This window comes from Equus przewalskii, chromosome 14 (genome assembly GCF_037783145.1).
Source record: "Equus przewalskii isolate Varuska chromosome 14, EquPr2, whole genome shotgun sequence".
NCBI classification, from domain to species: Eukaryota; Metazoa; Chordata; class Mammalia; order Perissodactyla; family Equidae; genus Equus; species Equus przewalskii.
Genome location: NC_091844.1, coordinates 85640796 through 85661889, shown reverse-complemented (window position 1 = coordinate 85661889; position 21094 = coordinate 85640796).

Below are 21094 nucleotides of genomic sequence, written 5' to 3'. Positions count from 1 at the left end.
CCCCAAAAATAAGAGTCCAGGACCAGATGGCTTCTCTGGAGAATTCTACCAAACATTCAAAGAAGACTTAATACCTATTCTTCTCAAACTATTCCAGAAAATTGAGGAAGATGGAGTACTCCCTAACACATTCTATGAAGCCAACATCACTCTGATCCCCAAACCTGACAAGGACAACACAAAGAAGGAGAACTACAGGCCGATGTCACTGATGAAATTGTTACAAGGCCTTCTGCAGAAGATGAGAAAATGTCTACCATCCACAGCAGAGAAAATAGCAACCCATGGAGATGAGTGTGGCTCTCAGGGCCTCTCAAGCAAGGTGATGAATACCTGACTTTGCGCAGGAATGAGGGCCAAAGATCACGCTGAAGAAGTACCTCCACACGGAGTTATGCAGACGGTGCACATACGAGACTCTCAAGAGCCAAGGTACAGAATCAAATGACCTGTGAATCAGGCCCTGGGACAGGAACCGTAGATCAGAGTGCAGCGACAGGAATCAGGAGGCCAGCACTCTTGGCTGGTGGCCATGGGCTCCTTATGTGTGCTTTTGTGGATAGGAAATGCTCTTTTCAAGGGGCTAAGTACCAAGAAAGGAAAGTCCCAAACACCCTACCCAGAATGGGGCCTTTTTGAACTCTCAGCATAGTTAGTACAAAGTGAGAAGCTCGGGGACACCAACAGATGTTCACTGAGCTCTTACATGTGGCCAAGCATCTATGAACTGCTGTATCCCTAGTCTCCCTTAATTCTCACAGCAGCCATGCACAGTGATCCTGGCTTAAGTGGAGTCTCACGTCAAGGGTTGCAGGTGGGAAGGGCTACCATGGTGCGGGTCTGAAACCGGCTGGGCGGGAGCCGACCCCTGCGGAGGAGCAGGCCAGGTGCGGTGGGGAAGACGTGTCTCCAGTAGGCTGGGAAAGTGCTTTCATCCAACGGGTGTTCTGAACTTACTTATGGAAATTCTGTGGAAGGGCCAAGGCCCTCCCTCTGAAGATTAGCCCCCAGTGACCCAAAAGGCCCAGAATTCTGAATTAAATATTTCATTGCTTCATAAGGAGAAGAACAATGGAAAGAATGTATTTACCCCCCCGCCTCTTCCCAGTTTTATCTAAAACTGAATGTACTATGATCATCCCAAAATGATTCTCACATTGCTGAGAGGCTGGATCAGCTGAGCGTCATTCAAACTGTTTGACATGTTAGACTAGGGAAACAAGACCCCACGATCCATTCCCCTGTCTGTTGTCACTTCCCAGGAGAAGAAGGAAGAGGGAGCCTTGACTGGGTTAACACAGTGCTCCTGAGAAAGAACCTGAGTGCTTTCCCATGGCAGGCACACACCCAACATTACCAGTCACTTTATGCTGGCTGGACTCTTTATTAGAATAACAAAGTAGAATCTTCAGTAAACCTTAGCATTTGGCCAACGTCAGCTTATTAATGTCAAGACTAGTTTCCTAATAAGTAGCCTTTAGACTTGTGCAAAAATAGTTGTCTATGTGGCAGGGGAATACAAAATTGCCCATGAGGTGACTCCTCCTAGTCTCTTACTTCCCAATTAGATTCTCAGCTTTTAGTGTCTCTGCTATAGGCAACAAATTCTGTTCATACTTATGACATCAATTCAGCAAACTTCGTGCACGCCTACATGCCAGAAGGAAATTGCTAAGTGATTTTGGTAAATGCAAAGTTGAACCAAACAGTCATTGTATTCTCCTAACCAGTGTCGTTCTGATTTTCCTTGTCCTTTTCCACACAACTCTACCACCAGCGTGCACACTGTCTATGCAGGCGCCCACGCAGAAACACACTACCATTCATCAGAGTATGGTTATCTTACGCTCCGGTCTGTCTTGTACGTTTGACCTCATCTGTTTCGGTAAGGCTGTACTTTTCACACCAGCCATCCGCATGCCCAGTTTCCCACTGCGAAACTTTTTTTTCCTTTCCAGAATCCATTCCCTAGAGACTGCTTGTCAAGCCTGGATGAAGAGTACATGCAGAAGATATGTCGACTGTTTCTGCCAGATAAAGAAATGGGAATGCTCTGTGAATGCCAAAGCAAAATAGCACAGTCCCCAAACACATGGGCTCCATCATGATGGAGCTGTGCCAAGGTGCAATGGGTAAAATGCACCTTATCTCAAAAAGGCAGGATGACGAGTTTTGAACACTACTAATCAATAGAATATATCTGAACGAGAGAAAAACAGAAAGCAGATCGAGGGTTTACAAAGTCATGGAAAATAGCACACATCAATTTATAAATGATTGAGCAAGGAAGCCTCATGAAACAAAAATAGCAACGCAGAGGGACTGGGGAGATAGAATGTGGCTCAGACTCACAAAAATGTCAAGGCAGTTGCCCTCTCTCTTTAAAGCCGTAGGTTGGTTGTATTTATGTTGCTCAGTAATAGGCAGGGGAATGAGACAGATATTTCAGTACGAGCCCGTAGAGGATGGCGACTGTGTCTTGCTAGCTTATTTCTCTCTCCCCTGAATAGCGACCATGCAGCTGCGGTCGGTACGGAGCCCTGGCGGATGCGGGGGTAGCCCCGTGGCAGGCCTTCACCGAGAGGTCCCGTCAGGGGTGCCCAGTGGACTGGCTCTCTGCCTGTAGAGGCTGAGGACAGCATCTTAGCAGACAAAGCATTTGACAGAGGCGGGGCCAACAGTGAGTGACAGGGCATGAAGCATGCCTTCCGCGAAAATCAGAACCTTTTGGGGGAACAGAGCGAACTTTGACAAAGCTGTAGACTAAGATGCCAGAAGGAGGGGAGTGGAGATGAGAAATGAAAAGCAGATCAGAGTAAGCCTCATGAGGTTGTGTGTGTGTGTCGGGGTGTGTGTGTAGGGGGGTGTGTGGGTGTGTGTAAAGGTATGTGAAGGGGGTGTGTGTAGAAGTGTGTGTAGGCATGTATGTGTAGGAGCGTGTGTGTAAGGGTGTGTGTAGGGCTGTCCTGCAAGCCTCTGAGAAGCATGGACTCCACTGGGGATACAATGGTGCTTAAGTGAAGAGGGGCCATGGACACCTGTGAGAAACTGATAAAATACTACCTTCTTCCCCCAGGAAAAAACAGCATACATTCTTGTAAAGAATTTACATACAATTTCAAGTGGTTTACAGTCCGTGTGGGCCCATCCATGGACCCCCAGTTTATAAAAATGTGCAATAGATGCTATGAGGCCAAAAGAGATGGCTAGCAGAAAATAAATTGACATATCTGAAGATGAACCTATTTATTCATAACTATGTGTGCAAAATCCCATTATTGGTATATGTATTAATAAACATTAAAATATTTGATATTATTAGTTCCCATATAAAATGAGGCTAAGGAACAATTCTATTCCTAGGCATCTGAAGACAAGCTCAAAAGACTTGATTTTTACTAAATCTCCTATGGGCCATGATTACAACTGCACAAAAATCACATACCCTGAAAATTATGTTTTCTGTGAATATAAAGCAATGAAAACAGTTGGTATGTGAGGATGATGAAATTAGGAGTGATTTTTAAATTTTATTCATGGTATGAATTTATTAATTTTATATATATATATATTTTAATTTGTTTTCTCCTTACTCAGAGTGGTTCTACTTTTCTTGATAAAAATTGTGGGAAAACAAAGCATGGCATATCTTTTGTCTTCTGCTTCTGTATTGAATGTGCCTGGAAGACAATCACAGGATTTCAGAGGTCAAAGTGACATTTGAGGTCATCGAACCTAAACCCCTCAGCCTACAATATACTTATCACATGAACATCCAACTTAGATGTTCCAGTGGCGAGTAACTCACTTCAAAACAGAACTCTCTCTTACTGAATGGAGCTTATAGTGAGCTGGAATTGGTACCTGAGCTGTGTAAAGATATAATTTAGTTCTTCCCTTTAGAAACATAGAGAGCACGTGTATTCCCTCTATTGTTCTTACAATAATAATCTATAAGCTATTTACCAATCGCTATCAAAATACCTCTACCTAGTCTTCCAAGGGCCTCTGAGCCAACATAGTCCAAGGTTAACTCAAAAGGGCTAGCCACACCATCCCTCACTCTTGTCAGGCCGTTGGTTTCCACCACATTGATTTTTACCATACTAATTATCAAAATGGGTGTATGGAGGCAGGTACTCCCCAGGCAAATGTGCCTGTCTTACTTACAGCTTGAAATTTCAAGAGGAGACCCTCTAAGCACATTTGAGGAACAGCATTGTGTGTTGATGTAAATCAAAAGGACCAGTGGTTCCTTCAATCCGTGAGTGATTTTATTGGCATATTCTGAAATAGCTTGTCTTCTCTGCTTCTACTAGGCAAATTACAAAAGCTGAAAGTCAGCATTTAAGAGGTCAGATTTGACATGAGCCATTCATAACATCACAGGCTCTGGGGGGCAGTAAGCCCACAAGGGCAGGAAAGAATATCACAGCCACGGACTAGGACAGTGGTGGCCACAGAGAACTCACATGTGACAAGCAGCTGACAAAGACAGAAACTGCAGCCCAGATGTCTCAGGTTCTTTCCTAGTAAGGGTAGGCCCCATCCTCCAGAGGGCCCTTGATTCTAACAGCTGCCTGGAGAAGCACGTGTGTGGCAGATCTCCTCTGCTCTCGCTCCGTGGCTGGGCGCATCACCACAGTGGCTCCAGTGTGGCTATGGCTGCTCTGGATTCACTTTCACCCTCTTATAGGAGCTTCTCGGAAGAATTCCACCTCACATGCAACCATCTCCTGAGACTGCAGCATCCTCCGTGGGAGAGAATGCAGGCGGGGCAGGAGGTCAAGATGTCCAGTGACAGGCTAGGTTCCAGAGGCCTCAGGTTGAGCCCAAAACCTTAAAGAAGGTGAATTATAGAGTGTCAGACGAAAGGCGGTGAATGTGTCCTTTAGTAAAAGAGTAAGACAGAGTTGGGGGAGGAGAGAAAGCACAAACCCTGAACCAGGGACATCTAGAAACAAAATTCAAGATGAGACCAAAGAGGCAAGAAGAATCAGTGATGTTGCTGTGAAGAGAGCTGAGGAATCTGAATCTTGTTGTTACGGTGTACAGGCCACATGGTCCTTGGAAAGGATGACCTGGACCAGGAAAGGGATCAGGATGACTGGCATATTCCCTGGCATGTGGCAGTGTGACAAGAGCTGGGGCTTTGTAATCTGTCTGAACTGGGTAAGAATTATGTCAACACTCTTTATTGACTGTGTATTTGGGCAAATCACCTCACGGAGCTGCAATGTTATCAGCTCCATTTGCAGAAGGTCACATCTATGTTGTGGTTTTATGAAGATCAGCGTTAACACATACAGAGCCCCTCCTACAGCATCTGGCCTATAGTGGAATGCTTGTATGTTCTTGGTGTCAGTGGTATTGTCTAAGAGCTTCTGTGTCCAAGCCTAGCCTGTTTTCCAAGTGTTCTTTAACCCACTTCCCTCTCTAGGGTGAAGTTTTCAGCTACATCAACCCTGGATTCAGGATTTCTTGGTAGATTCCTGATTACAGATACGCTTCCTGTTGTCCCATAAGTAAACTTGTCTGCCCAGGTTTTCTGTTTGTTTAGAAAACAATTTGTTCATATTTAAGGAACTTGGAGGACTCTCAGTTTTTTGGCTTTGTCCAATAGAGGCCTTCACAGCTTCCCTGGATGCTGCTAGTGTAGACAATGCAACACCACTGGGACTGTTTGCATGCATTGATGCAGATGGGAGCTTTTGTCTAGTAATCAGAAAAAGAGGGAGGTGTTTTGGTTGAACTGAGAGCTGGGAGTAAAGAACAGGAGGTTGAGAGGGACAGTAGAGATCTGCTCCCCATTATGGTCAGAGGTAGAGCCAGGAAATGACAGAGACCTTTGCTGGAAACTCTGAGTCTGGACACAAACAAAATAGTTAGAGACCCAGTTGAGCGAGATGGCACTGGGTGAGGAAGTGGTCATTCCTTTGCCTTTGCCCAGTTCCAGCACCTCCCTGCCATATCCAACATCTGGTGGCTTTTAGGGCAACTGACACATGTGCACAAACACTGGACTTCTTTCCATGGACAGTAGAGACTGAGGAGGGAAAATCCTCCTTCAAACAGCTCCACGTACAGGTATGGACAGTGTGGGGCAGGCAGGTGTGGGGCACATGGCCATGGACAGATATGCACAATGTGGGGCAGGCCAGTGAGAGGAACATGCCATGGGGAGATACGGACAGTGTGGGGCAGGCAGGTGTGGGGCACACAAAACATGCTCTCTAGTAGCTGGAGCTTAGCAATATATGGGCCACAGTAGGAAGTTCTGGTTGTAGTCACAGACCGATGTTGCTGAAAATTCCAGGAACAGTAATGAGGAGGAGGAAGGGGGGGACTAATGAAGAAGAGCATATGATGTTTCAGTGCCACAAAAAGCGTGCCTGTTTCCATCCATCAGTCATGGGTTCTGGAAAATTTAAGGACAATTTGTCCTTAGGCCAAGTCTGAGGCAGTATTCACAGTTTCTTGTTGCCAGAAGTGGGTTTAAGATAATCTAGCGAATGATAGGTAAACAGGATCGTCCATTCAAGTCCACACTGAACTGTGTCTCTCCCTTTACAAGGGAGGGAAACTGAAGCACAACATGCAGAGGCAGGTGCCCACCAACATGGTCCAAACTACACCCCTCCCTGCAGTCTCCAGGGGGCAGTGTCCTCCCAGGAGAGCTCAAGCAGGGGCACATTTAGTCAGGATCTCTCAGAAAGTTTAGTAGATTTTCTTTCTCTGCTTTCAGAAAACATTATTTCTAAGCTGTGAAAAGTCATGGGAATTTACATTTAAACATCAATATTCTTCAACAACAGCAATGAGTATCCTACTCCCTTCGGGCTAAGAAGTGGCCAGTTTCCCCTCCTGGATCCCTTGGGCCACACGGTGCCCACTGCAGATGTAGAGGAGATCGCCTGCCTCTCCAGCCCTGAGTGACACAGCGAGGAGGTGCTCTACAGCAGGACAAGAGGGCTCTGTCGAGAGCCACTACCCAGGGCAAGGAAATAATCAATCAAACATTTTAATTTTGAGTTAAGTGTTTGAAAGAGGCTCCAGGAGACATTGATAAAGTGATAAATTAGCCTAGATTTTAAAAGAAGATAAAGAAACATAAGTGCTGGCATCAATTTTCTCTGCATGATGATTTTTTTTCCTTCTCTCCTGACTCAATGGAAGACACTGGACATCCTTCCCATCCAGCTTAATCTCTCCCACCCACCACCTCGCTAAAGTTCGGATGCCATCCCTTCTCCACTGTCTTTCAGGGCTGTGCTTCAACTCTCTGCTCTTTCTTTAGATCGTTAATCTCTTCCCCTCAGTCAGCTCCTTTGCCCTGACCCTACAAACTTATTCAAATTTCCCCAATGCCTGGCTTAAATTAAAGAAAGAAAGGAAGAAGCTCAACCTCCTTCGATTTTGCCTTGGTCATCCCCTCCCTCCTTCCTTCTGATTCTAGAAAGATGGTCAGAAAAGGGAAAACTCATGAGCACAGAGCCTGTGAGTGAGCAGCGAGGCCAGAGCTGAGAGAGCTGGCCTGGCATAGGAGGTCAGCCCCGGCCACAGGCTCGTCCAGAAAATGGGCTTCACCTGCTTTGTGGGCAGCACATCCTGGTGACGGCAACTTGGATGACTGAGGCCACTCTGCTTCTCTCTGGGCCTTGTTCAGGTTTGGGCAGAGGCAGCCAAGGTGGAGGGCACGTGACCAAAAGAAAGAGACACTGCAGCAAAGAGCAGACCCAAACAGGCCCTGTTGCAGAGAGAAGGGATTCTTGCGTTGGCACAGCTCCTTCCTGAGACAGCAGCATGTAGTGCTCCATCCATTGATTCATAAAGTTGACTTGGCAAATGCTTGGTAAGCACCTCAACCCTACCAAGCCCAGGGCCTAGGGCAGTGGCCATAAACATGAAAGGCATGGTCCCGAGAGGGAGGAGCTGCATCCACAGGCACAAGTGCCCACCTGGAAGGAGCCCGGGACAACAGCCTCACCCAGGCTCGGGCAGCAGCAGACGTCTTTGCTCAGCCTTGGAAGACGTGGAGGGTTAGCCAGGAGAAGGATATTGAGGAGGAAGGAGAGGGAAACCCAAGCGAGATGAGACGAGAGCATTTATGAAAGTTGGGGGGTCACGCAGTGGCTCACTCCCATTCTTTAGCACACTGTGCCTTTCCTCGCCAGATTCCACCACTCCACGTCTGGCAGGCTGTGCTTTCTTCCTTGTTATGTTTAGTATTTCATTACAGCTTAATCTTCTCAAAGCCCTGGGTTAAGCTGACTCTAACACAAAAAGAAAAGGTTAATAAGCACAGACACGATAATTGCTCATCTCTCTCTCCACACACGCAATAAGTCATGCTATGGCAACCAAAATTGACCGGGAGAGGTGCGCTGCCAAGGCTGCCGGAACACAGAGGAGAGGCAGCCCAGCGTCGTGGAAACCTGTTAGAATGATCGTATTAGTCAAAAATGGAATGCAAATTACAAGGTCCTTAGAAAAAAGATGAAGAAGCCAAGCACTCTCTGATGAACACAAGCCACGTTTGAAGAAAAGATGAAAGACTTTGAAATGAAAAAAAATGAATATTGAATCTTTAGGAATCAATCAATCTTAAAGAAAACATGAGATATCTGTTTAACATTAGATTGATCAGGATTCAAAAGGAAAGGTAAAAATCACTCAAGAACAGGGCTTGAGAGCTGGCAAGATGAAACCTAAAGTTATGGCAACAGGCAAGAAGCCAGTAAATTTCATCGAGATACTCAAAACAGCTGACTCATACATTTCCCAAACCACCTATCATTTGCACAAAAACATAGGAAAATCATTGTCCTTATCAGTTTACTTAAAACATTGCTTCGGGTAACATAATGAATGGGGATTCCTCAGCTTTTAGATGTCCTATATTTCTCAGCAATACTTTCACATCCTACAAACCTAATTAATTCAAAATCCATTTGTCTGGTCCCTTGTGTTCTAAATTAATGAGATTTTCATGCAGTCTATCCAGGTAACAGCTTCACGTCCCTTCTTCATTTCCTCAGATGCTTAGGGCCAAAACGGCTTCCAACTAGAAAAACAAAATAGAAAATAGTTCTCATTTTTGATAGAATGTTAGATCCATACATCCAAATGTCAAAGATAAGGACAGTGTATGGAATCAATGTGTGTGCCATTTTGTAGTTAAAACATTTGTAATAAGCCTGCTTGGCCTCCTCTGCACCGCCTTGGACCGCTTGTGGCTGCTTCTCTCTGGCCTCTCAGATCCCCCCGACTCCATCCTGTGAATCCCTCACCCTGTTGCCGGAGTGCTCAGTGGAAAGCACGTTCCCATTGGTATTAGCCCCTTGTTAAAGTCCTTCTCAGGAGTGAACTGCTGTGCGTGGTTTGCAAAGGTTTCCAGAATCTGGCTGTCCTCTGCTCTCTGGCCGTCCTCTTCGCCAGCTACCCCCTCAGCCCAAGTGGGAACTGCCCCACTTGAAGCTCTTCAAATCGGCCGCCCTCTCCAGCTCTGCGGATGCTGGCCTCTGGCCAGCTGCCCCTCCGCTCCCCCGGACTCAGCTGAATCCCTCCTGGGTAGTCTCCGTTCCTCCCTGGACAGAGTCCTGGCTCTGTCACCTGTATTTCAAAGTAGCACAAAACTCCACTGTTACGTTTACTTCTAAGTATTTCTTTGTTTTTCTGCTTTCCCCATTTGAATGCACGTTCCTGGGGTCGGGGACTGTGTTTTATTTGTTTTTACTAACTTATTTCTAGGTCCAGTCACATGAGTGCTTCAAAAACACTACCAAAAGAGAGAAAGGAATGAATGAATGGGTGAAAGTGTCTTTGTACCCCGGTTCTTGACCTGGTCGCTCATTAGGCAAAGCTCATATGGTTTTGCCTTTTCCTGGCTTCATGCCTCAGGCCCCAGCAAGTCATTTAGTCACCGCTGTCTTTCACAGGTTGTCTTCCATGTGCGTGAAAAGGGGACATGCCCCAAGAGGAGTGGGCAGGATGCCCATCACAACATTATCTTTCAGGTCACAGGCCACTCACTCTCATCCTTCAGCGGGTATTTCTGGCCAAACAACCTCTCCAAGACTCTGTGAATGCCTCTTTGGAGAGAAGGGGGAAGAGGCATGCTCCCAGCAGCTTGTGCTGGCCTGCTTTAGCCACTACTTATCCCATTCAGTGTCTGAGACCCACATGGAGACCCTACGCCTCCCTGTCCTCCTGCCTAGATGTGGACACGGCCTCCCCCTCCTGCCAAGGGGCCGGTACCCAGGCCCCCTCTAGGACCCAGCTGCAGAGCCAGTACTGGGATGTACTAGGCAAAGTTAGTGACCAGACAATCTGTTGGGCCTTTCTTCCAATGGCAAAGTATCTGAAACGTCATTGGTTCTCAGTAACCACATCCCCTGCCTGAATCTCTGCTGGCACCAGGGTTCAGGGGCCCAGTGGTGGCAAGAAATGTATTGTTGGGATTCAGAACCCAATATATATGTAAATGATTAGTCAGCTGTGTGGGTGAGTGTGGAAAAAAGCCCCAAAGCCGCAATGTGGACTTTCTTGAACTTACTTACCTCAAACGTGTAATTCTGAACATTCTCAGAGGAGATATTCCATCTTATTAAACTGACCATCTATTTCTTGATGCTTGACTCATATGCATAACCTGGTACCCTAGAGGAAACGCACATCTTTGCCTACTCCATGCCAGGGACTTTCTCTATTAGGTCTCATCTAGTCCTGCCTGTGGTATAGATGTCATTTTCCTGATTTTATCGATGAGAAAATGGAGCCTCAGGAAAATAAAACGACCTGCCCAGAGTTAGCCAGCCTGTGAGAGGCAGAGCTGACCCTGGCCCCTCGCTCTGCTGGCCCCACGCTCAGAAGAGCCCGAACACTAGAACCAACTTGAACGGCTTCCCCGTCTCAAGAGCCTCCAGGACGCAGCATCATCTCCCTGGGCTCCCCATCGCCAGCCACGCCGGCGCCTCCTGCTCCCACACAGCCGGTAAGAGCGTATGTCTCCGCCCAGGAGCGCAGGGATCCACCCAGGCTACGGCCGTTTTCTGGACTGTCTTGTCTACTTCTTCCCAATTTCCTGTACAAGAACAACGGCCGTTGTTTTTTTTATTTTTTCACTCCTGCTTCCACATGAGCAGTATTCCTGATGCATTGTCAGCACTTCTATGCCTGTCTCCTAGCTGGACTGTGAGCTCCTTGAGGCAAGGACGAGCTCTTTTCATCTTTTATTCCTGTCACAGGGCTTAGCATGTGGGAGGCACAGGTATGGCGCCCTGGACAGAAGGTGGTGGGCCAGGAAACTGGAGCAGATTGCTCAAGGCCATGGAGTCAGGGACGGCTGGGATGGGGACAGTCACCAAGAAGTAGGGACACGTGAGCTGGGGATCTCCCAGGGGACGAGCAGGCCTCAGTGCCCGGTGCATGGTGGGGGTACACCCTCTTCATTCCATGCCCTGACTCCTGGGATTATTGTGTGCTCACCTGTTCCTTCAACAGATCCTGAGCCTCCTGAGAAGCAGTCTCTGGGCTAAGTGCTGGGTCAGGAGAGGCAGGAAGCTCAGGATCTGGGGAAGAGCCAGGAGGTCCCAGAATAGAGTGTCAGGGCTCGGAGAGAGGGGAGCAGAGCCCATCTCAGGGGTACAGAGGAGAGACCCCCAAACCCTGCCTTAAGGACACACAGAGGATCCCTAGAAGGCCCTAAGCACATAGGGAAAGCTGCGACATCCCTGCAGGGCGGGCACAGGCAGGTGCAGACAGAAGGAAGGCACATGCCCAGAGGTGTGAGGGGCCAGGGCCTTGTGCGATGGGAAAGCCTGCGCAGATTAAAGACCGTCATCAGGAAAGACCACACAGGCCAACTTTAACTTAACACCAGTAAAGGGGTGTATGTGGGTGTGTGTATCCAAGTATACACTATATGTAGTGATGTGTTGGTGAATCTTTAACAGCTGGCTGGGACTGGGGAGAGCCCTGCTTTGTGGCACTTGCTCATCGCTGTGGTATACATACTCCCAATGTCAAGGCAGGGGTTGGGGAGAGAGACGCACCAAGAGAGATGTGCAACTGGTGATTTTGAGCCAGCACAGGCCAGGCCTGGCCTGGTGCTGTATGTATGCATATAGCATTGAGAATCCTTTGTAAAGGTGTATCCATATGCTGGGCCTATCTGTCATCTCCAAGCGGGCCATTGTTTCTGCACTGTATTGTTTTCATTTCCCTCTTTCTCTTTCTCTCAAGTGGATTTAGAATTCAAAGATGCTTGATCCTTCATAATGCAGAATACTTTTATTTTTGCCATTTCCTCCTCCTTTACAGTTATTTTTCCTGTATCAAATTCAGCAGTTATTTCAGCTACTCCCCTTTATTGAGTCCAAAGTATTCTGCTTAGCTTTCATAGAAAAAGCTCAGGGCTTTTGTTTACACAGGCAGATTGAATATCTTTCCCTCCCAAAATCTCAGTAAAATGACAGTAAAGAGAGAAAGTAAAAGGTATAGACCAAAAGGAGGAAGAGGCGGGAAGAAGACCACATCGCAAAGGGAGGTCAGGAAAGCTGAGGGGCTAGACATCACATCCCCAGTGGCCCTGACTTGGCAAACCAGAGGAACCCGAGACCTGGGAATGCTAACCCATAAGGGCAGGACTGAGGGCCCTGGGGAGGCTGGTGGACAGGAAGCCCCAGTACCCACTGGAAGCAGAAAGGCAAGAGGGGCCAAGAGCAGGCATATTGTGGAAATTTATAGAAGAGGCAATTGGACTCCTAGTTCCTACCTCCTTCTCAGCTAGATGGGGAGTGACCCTCTCTCATGCTCAAAAGACTGGGGGTCAGCTCTGGAGCTGTAGGGCAAAAGGACCCTGGACCCAGGACATCAGCCACACTGAGGAGAGGGTGCTAGTCACAAGATGGAGGAGTTAAATGAAAGTCTGCCTACAGCACGAGGTGGCCCCCTACCACCCGGCACCCTGTTCGGAGAGACCAGTCAACAGATGGGAGACCCTTCTCCAAATGAAACAACTAGGCTCCTGCTCAATCAATGTCACCAACACGTAAGAACCCCTGCTCCACACCCACATGCATAATTACACACACACAGCCGACACAGTCACAGACATCCTGAGAGCTGCTCGTCTCCTTGTTTTGTCTAACACTTACCTGTGATTAGACCTGCGAGAAGCAGTGATCACTGGAGGAAAGCCTCTAACGTGAAAGGGAGGGAGGGAGGGAGGGAGAAAGCAAAGAGTGAGGAAAGAATATGCATTTCCTGGGCTGTTACAACAAATTACTACAAACTTGGTGACTTGAAACAGCAGAAATTTATTTTCTCATTGTCGTGGAGAACAGTTCAAAATCAAGGTGTTGGCAGAGCCACAGTCCCTCTGAAGGTTCTAGGAGAGAATCTGTGCCTTGACTCTCCCAGCCTCTAGTGGCCCCTGGTGTCCCTAGGCTTGTGGCTGCATCTCTCCAGTCTGTCTGCATCCTCACGTGAGCCTTTGCTCTTCTCTCCAAGTGTCTTATAAGGACGCTGTCCTTGGATTTAGGGCCCACCCAGATATTCCAAGATGACTTCATCTTGAGATCCCTAACTTAATCACATCTGCAAAGACCCTCTTTCCAATAAGGTGACAGTTTCCCAGGGTTAAGATGTGGACGTATTTATTTTAGGGCCGCCATTCAACTCACTACAGGGGGAAAAAAGGAAAGAAAGGAACTTGAACAAAAAGAGAGAATGAAAGAAGGCTAAAAAAGAGTATAAATATGTATTACTATCCTCTAATAAATAAGATATTGCAGATATAGCATCCATGAAATAAGAGTAGAATGCCAGAACGAAAAAAGGAGGGGCGTGCTCTGTTCATAGCAGCATTATTCACAATAGTCAAAAGGTGGAAGCAACCCAAGTGTCTCCTGACAGATAAATGGACAAACAAAATGTCATGTATATACACAAAGGAATATTACTCAGTCTTAAAAATGAAGGAAGGAAACTCTGACACATGCTACAACATGGATGAACCTTTAGTACCCTATGCTGAGTGAAACAAGCCAGTCACAAAAAGGCAAATACTGTGTCAATCCACTTGGATGAGGAATCTAGGTCAAATACATAGAGACAGAAAGGAGAATGGCTGTTTCCAAGGGGCTGGGGGAGGGAGGAAGGAGGAGTTATTGTTTAATGAGCATAGACTTTCAGTTTTGCGAGATGGAAAGAATTCTGGAGATGGGTCACACAACAATATGAATACTGAAATATAAAAATGGCTAATACGGTAAGTTTTATGTTACGTGGATTATAGTTCAATTAATTTTTTTAACTTTTTTAAAAGGAGGGATACTCAGAGAACAAAATTAAACTTTGGATACTAAAAATATGATAGCTGAAATTGAAAATTTATCAGAAAAAAAACTTAAATCATTTGTTTTCAGAGTTAGCAAATGGTGAAGCCCAAATGGAGCCCAGTGTGTCTTTAGAACCCATATTGATGGCCACTACACTTTCTCAGATGAGGCTGGGTCACACTGTCCAGAGAAAAGAAGATTTGGAAAGTTAGAAGTACAGAATTTGCAACACAGAAAATACAAACTGACGTGGAAGGCATTACAGTTGGCTTGGAAATGAAGTTTCAGGTCGTCAAGAAGATTCTGAGAAGGGGCCAACCACAAACCATTGTATCTTCAAATATCTCTTTCAATTTCTCCATCATAAACTCAGACTCATCAGACAGGTCTCCTAATTTTAGTATAGAAACCATTGTCTGAGGATGGAGAGGGAGAGAATCACAGAATTTACCAGGGATTGAATGGACTTCAGAACCATTAAGCCCAATAGGCTGGCTTTCCTGAAAAGAAAATGCCAGACCAGATGGAAGTGGTGTGCCCCAAAAAAGGCAAGAAATGAATGATGGTGCTGGTGCTCATATTCTGGGGTTGCCAACACATACTTCTGACTTTCACTTGATTTGGAAAGGTTTCCTGGAAACGCTGGAAATTTGGTGGAAAAGACAGTGAGAAAAGATAAGAATTTGAAGGTAGAAAATTGCCCTTTGAAACTTAAATAGTTCTTTTAACTTTTTCTCCAACTTTGTATTCTTTGACCTGTACGCAAGCCCCGGGGAAAATGACATGCTGACACAATACATGTGCCTGGTGGGTTCCGTCTGCCTGGAGGGAATAGAATAGAATATGAAATCATGATCACTATGCCACCACAGGCGAATAAAGCCAGAAGAGCTTGCGTTAACCTGTGCAAAATCATAGCTGCCATCTACTGAGCACACTTCACATACGGTAGAGGAGGCAAGCACTCTTCTAATAATCCTCAAAACAAATTTGGAAGGAGGATATTAATATTAGCTTTAGGAATCTAAAGTTAAGCTAAGTGCCCGTTTGACAGATGTGGAATATGACATTCAGACAGGTTAAGTAATTTGCTAATTTCCCACCAGCTCGTAAAAGGCAGAAATGAGATTCCTTGCAGATCTTTCTGAATTTATTCTTTCTTTTCCTCTCTCTCTCTCTCCCCCTCTCTCTGTCTCTCCCTCCCTCCCACTTGGGCTTCTTCTGCAAAGTCCAGCTCTTTCAAGCTTGCAGGTTTCAAGCCCCAAGGCAGTGAGAATTCACATTAGCTCAACACTTCTTATCAGATTTTGCTACAGTTGGTATGGAAACCTTAAGACCCCTGGAGTACTGAAAATCACAGCTCAATAGAATGTAGATGAGATAGAGACTGAGAGAGACACAGAAAAACAGAGAAAGAGAGCTGTGTTCCTTGATATTTTGTTTTTTAAACAAAAAGAAAGCAAAAGGGCCTCTCCAGCTGAAAGTTTCATGTCATCTCAGTTCCTCTCTATGTCTCTTATGCCTTCCCCTTGAAGCTCCTGGCCCACCCTTCCTGGAATTGGAAGCCCCCCAGCCCAGGAAAGCTGCCCCTGGCTCCAGTTGGCACTGCCTGAAGTCTGCCAGCTGGGGCAGGCGGGTGCTCCACATGTCCCCAGCTCCTGCCAGCCCTGGAAGCTCCACACGGGGACACAGATGCCTCGAGTCACCCTCTGCCACATTAGCTCCTTTCACAGGGGATGGGCTGGCTGTCGTGCGAGTGTTTGTTTACTCGCTCCTGTTGGGTGCCAAGACTAACCCAGGTTGTTTCCACTGGCTTCTCTTTATGACATCTTCCCCAGCACCTCTGTTTGGCCCCTGGTTGGTGAGGAGATCCTGGGAAATCACGACATGCCATGTGCACTGTTCCCCAACACTAAGCTTCATCAGAGCGTGTGCACTGGGGCTTTTTGGAGACGGGATATAAGGACGCCACATCCCTCAGAATGTCATAGCTGGAGGCACCTGGAGGAACCTCACTTCCAAAGGTTTGACTGTTGTTCGCCGTGAAAACCTAAGATATAAACAGGCAAAGCAGGGAGCTATGGGGTTGAGCGGGAGCAGAGGACTCACATGCCTTCCCGCCCTCGTTCCTCAGGATGGCCCTGGGGAACCTCTGCAGAGTGCAATTTGAACCCTCTGATCTAACCAAGGCTCTCCGTTTTACTCGTGAGAAAGCAGACCTAAGAAGAAGAAAGACTAAGCAGCAGACACACGCTGGCTCTCGGCAGAGGCACGCCTCTCCCAGTTCCTGTTCTTTCCTCCCTCATCTGAAAGAGATCCAGCAGAAGGCGGCTGGCTCACACGGTCACTTCTGCCCACTCGGCCACATCCTTCAGGTCATCTTTTTCTTCTCAATCCTGTTTGCCTCTCACCAAGCTGTTTTTTAGCATGTGTAAATTTACATTTAGATGGAGAACATGGTCCATTTGCTAAGGTACATTTCAGTAAGTGACAAATTCCAGAATGGCAGTGCATTAGTTACAACCAATTAGGAGGAAATTATCACTGTAAAGGGCTCATATCCACAGCACTGGGACAGAAGCCAACATGTAGCTTTTACTATGTCTTACCTCATCGTGCTCAGTAGATGGTGAAGAGGTCTAAATCCAATTCAATAAAATATTTGATATAAAGATTGAAGATTTGTGACTATAAATTCCAGTTAGTGAACCCTAAAGAGGTTACTCCACACATCCATGCATCATTCACCTCCTCTCTTCAACCTTACCGACAGCAACAGATGTTGGAAAACCTTGGTGTTTTGAAGGTACACCATCTGGTTGAAGTCCCAGCTCTGCCACTTTGAAAATGTGTGATCTTGAGATCATTCATTCTCTTATGTATAGAGACAATAATACATGTCTTGTAGGGTTGTTGGATTTAAAACGGGTAAAGCTTGTAAAGAGTCTGCCCAGCCCATAGTAACTGCTCAATAAATGATTCCTATGTTAGCAGTTCCTAAGTGTTAGTGGTACTGCTTAATATTTGTTAAAGCAAATATGTGTCATTGCAGCTAATAAGTATTTAGTACTATGTAAATGCCAAACATTTTACTACATTTTAGGTAAATTTCAAAGAGGTGCAAAATGTAGTTCTTGCCATCGAAATGACTCATGAGATAGGAGAAGAGAAAAATTAACATGTATTCTAACACTAAATTAATTTCAAATGGATTAAAAATAAAAGTAAAAATCACAAACTAGAAGAAAATTAGGATATAAAAACTTTTTAAATTTATCTTGGAGTTGAGAAAAACTTTCAAAGCGAAACAGGAAAGGCAGAAGCATGTGGATGATTATAGCAGCTTTATTCATAATTGCCAAAACTTGGAAGCAACCAAAATGCCCTTCAGTGGGTAAATAGATAAATATATTGTGGGACATCCAGACAGTGGAATATTATTCAATGCTAAAAAGAAATGAGCTATCAAGCCATGAAAAGACATAGAGGAACTTGAATACATAGTCCTAAGTGAAAGAAGCCAATCTGAAAAGCCTGCATCCTGTATGATTCCAACTATATGACATTCTGGAAAAGGAACAACTATGGAGACAGTGCAAGGATCAGTGGTTTCCAGGGGCTGGGACGGGGGTGAAGATGAATAGGCAGAGCACAGAGGATTTTCAGGGCAGGGGAATTATTCTGTGTGATACAGTGATGGTGGATGCACATCATCATATACTTGTCCAAACCCATAGAATGTACAACGCCAAAAGTGAACCATGCTGTACAGTATGGACTTGGGGAGATTATGATGTGTTGATGTAGACGTGTTTTAATGGGATTGGCTGTGTGTATATAGGAGGAGGATTATATGGGAAATCTCTACCTGCCTCTCAATTTTGCTCTGAACCAAAAACTGCTCTAAAAAGACGATGTGTCTTTGGGAGCACACAAGACCCCACAGGGCATCTGCAGACTCAGCAACGGCCCCCAGCTGTCCCACCGCACACCGTCACAGCCTGACCTAGTGCTGACGTCCCTTTCTGGAGGGGTCTGGCCAGAGTGCACGGAGAAAGCTACCGGATCTCTGCAATTCCAGCACTTTCCATCATATCAAATGCCATTTAACTTCCCATTTCTTCATGAAAGGAAGGGAGGGAGGGAGGGAGGAAGGAAAAAGAGAGAGAGGGAGAGAGAGAGAGAAGGAGGAACGAGAGGAAGGGAGGGAGGAAAGAAGGAAGGAAGGAAGATCTCCACAATTCAACTATTTTACAGTCCTGTTGTGACAATAAAATGAGACAATATATTTTAAATGTTAAAGAGTGCTACATAAATGTCAAGTAGGAAAAAAAATGAATTCCATAGTGCTGACTTCCAGTGAGCACTTATGAATCCTATTAATTAAAAAGGCTTGTATGACTTCATGACATTTCACTGCACTGTAGATAATTCATATATATGGACCCTGAGAACTTGAGATCTTCTGGGAAATATGCTAAAAATGTGTGATATCTGCCAGGAAGATTCTAGTCTGCAGAGACGGATGCCTCTAAGCCAAACGCAGGTCTTTGAGCGAGGCAGGGTGGGGTTCCCGCTGTGGCGAGCACCATGGGCAGTCATTTCCTGATGCCCAGATGAGGACTTGTCTTCAAAGGCATGTAGTTGATGTTCATTCAATTGGGCTTCACTGTCCTCAGCGAACGCAACTCACGTTTATAACACAGAATTGGCTCCTTAAAGGAAACTTTTTTGAGGCTGTAAATAATTTGCACCTGAATCCCTCGTGATTTCCTGCTCCTTCAGTGCTTTCTTCTTTCCCCACTGTGGACAGTTACCCCACGTGCCTGTTAGTTAGCACCAATGCCCAAGATTTACTGAACTTACTGGTCCTTGCCACCCATGGTGGAATACACAAAACTCAGAATTGTAGATTCGTCTGCTCCCCAGCTGAAGCAGCCCCACTGGCCTCCTTCCTGTTCCTTGTACACACATCAAGAATCCTCCCATTGCCTCAGGACCTTTGCACTTGCAACTGTATCTGTTTGGAACCCGTTGTCCCCTGATAATCACATGGCTGGCTTCCTTGCTTCCTTCAGATGCTCAAACACCTCTTTGGCAGAGGAGCCTTGCATACCACCCAATTTAAAATCTCAACCCTTTCCCCAACCTGGCTCTCCCTATCTTCCTTACATACTTTAATCTTGTCCACGGCACTAACATCACCTGATATCTTACATTTATCTGTTTATTATCTGCCTCCTCCAGAGAGGAGGGATTGCGTGCACGTTTCTCTAAGAGCTGTGTGCTCACAACAGCTACTAGAGTAACTGGCACTTAGAAGATACTCTGTAAACGTGGAAATAAGTCTCTAACTGTGGAACAGACATTTTTCTCCTAGAAAGGCCAAGGAGAAGAGTGGAAAGAGCCAGGATCTACGATCAGAAGGCAGAGTTGCAGTCTCCACTCCTTATCAACGGGGGACCTTCAGTGAAGCCGTAGAACTTCTCCCACTTCATCTGTAAAGCAGTGCAAAGTCTTGCCCAATCCCACACAGGGTGAACTGAGATGACTTAGGGACCAGCCATAAACAGTAAAGAGCTACACAGTACAATGCTATGCAAATCCAGGTATTAGTTTTTCAGTTTTCATTTGGGATTTTATTTATTTAGATAGAACTGTCACTGGGACTGGCTTTGCTGTCACTTGAAGAATACTAGCACAGTGGTTAGGGCCCTTCACTGGCTCCAGGGTCGGACAAACATGGGAGGGTTGCAGGCTCTACTGATAACTAATAGCAGGACCTTGGGCTGGTTATATAACTTCACGATGGGTACAAGATAATCATAGTAGCAGATTCATAGGTTTAATGGGAACAACATGTATGATAATGCATATGAAACTCTTAGCAGATGCTTAGTGCTGATTTCTCTATTGACTAGTGGTTCCTATTTCGAAGGGAGGTAATTCTCTTTGGAAAAGTATTTGGTTTTGAAATACAAATGGAAAGAGGCCTTCTTGAAAGTTTTTCACTTATGAAACACTCTCTCTTAGGTTGGGTGATAGGGTAAATGCTTAAGCTCATGTTACCTAGATGGCAAAAGTGTAGCTCTGAACTCTTAATTTTTGTCTACTAATAAAATTAAATATTAAACCACCATTTTCCTTGACTTTGGAAAAAAAGTACATTCATTTGCCATTGCCTTGCTGAAACTCCCAGGTAGGTCTGCTCTGCGTTGTGGCGACCTCTCCAGTGGAAAACAGTGTTTGTGTTCACAACCTTCCAGAGCTGGGATGACTCAGTTTGCCAACTCTCAAAAGAACTCAGCAGTGAGTATCAATAGGTGTGCTTCCCTCTGAGCCAGAGACATGTGAAGGTGTGGGAGTGCTCAACAAGACAGAAGGCAGGAGAGGGGAATTAACTTAACTTGGCGCCTTTTCTGGGCCAGGACTGAGAGCTCCTTTTCACTACAGCGTCTAATTTCATTCTCACATCAGATCTTTGAGGGACGTGATGACGTCCTTGCTGTAGAAATGAGAAAATGAAATTGCACTGAAGCTCAGTAACTTGTCCAGAGCTAATAAAGGCCAGAAGCCATATCCCAATCCAGGTCTGACAGGTGGTAGATTTGCTCATCCATTTGACAAATACTTACTCAGCTCCTATTTCTTGCCAGGCACTGTTGTAGGCACTGGGATTATAGCAAAGAGCAAAACAAAGCCCCTGCCTTCATGGAGCGCATATTCTAGTGCAGAAGTACAAGTAAGCACAC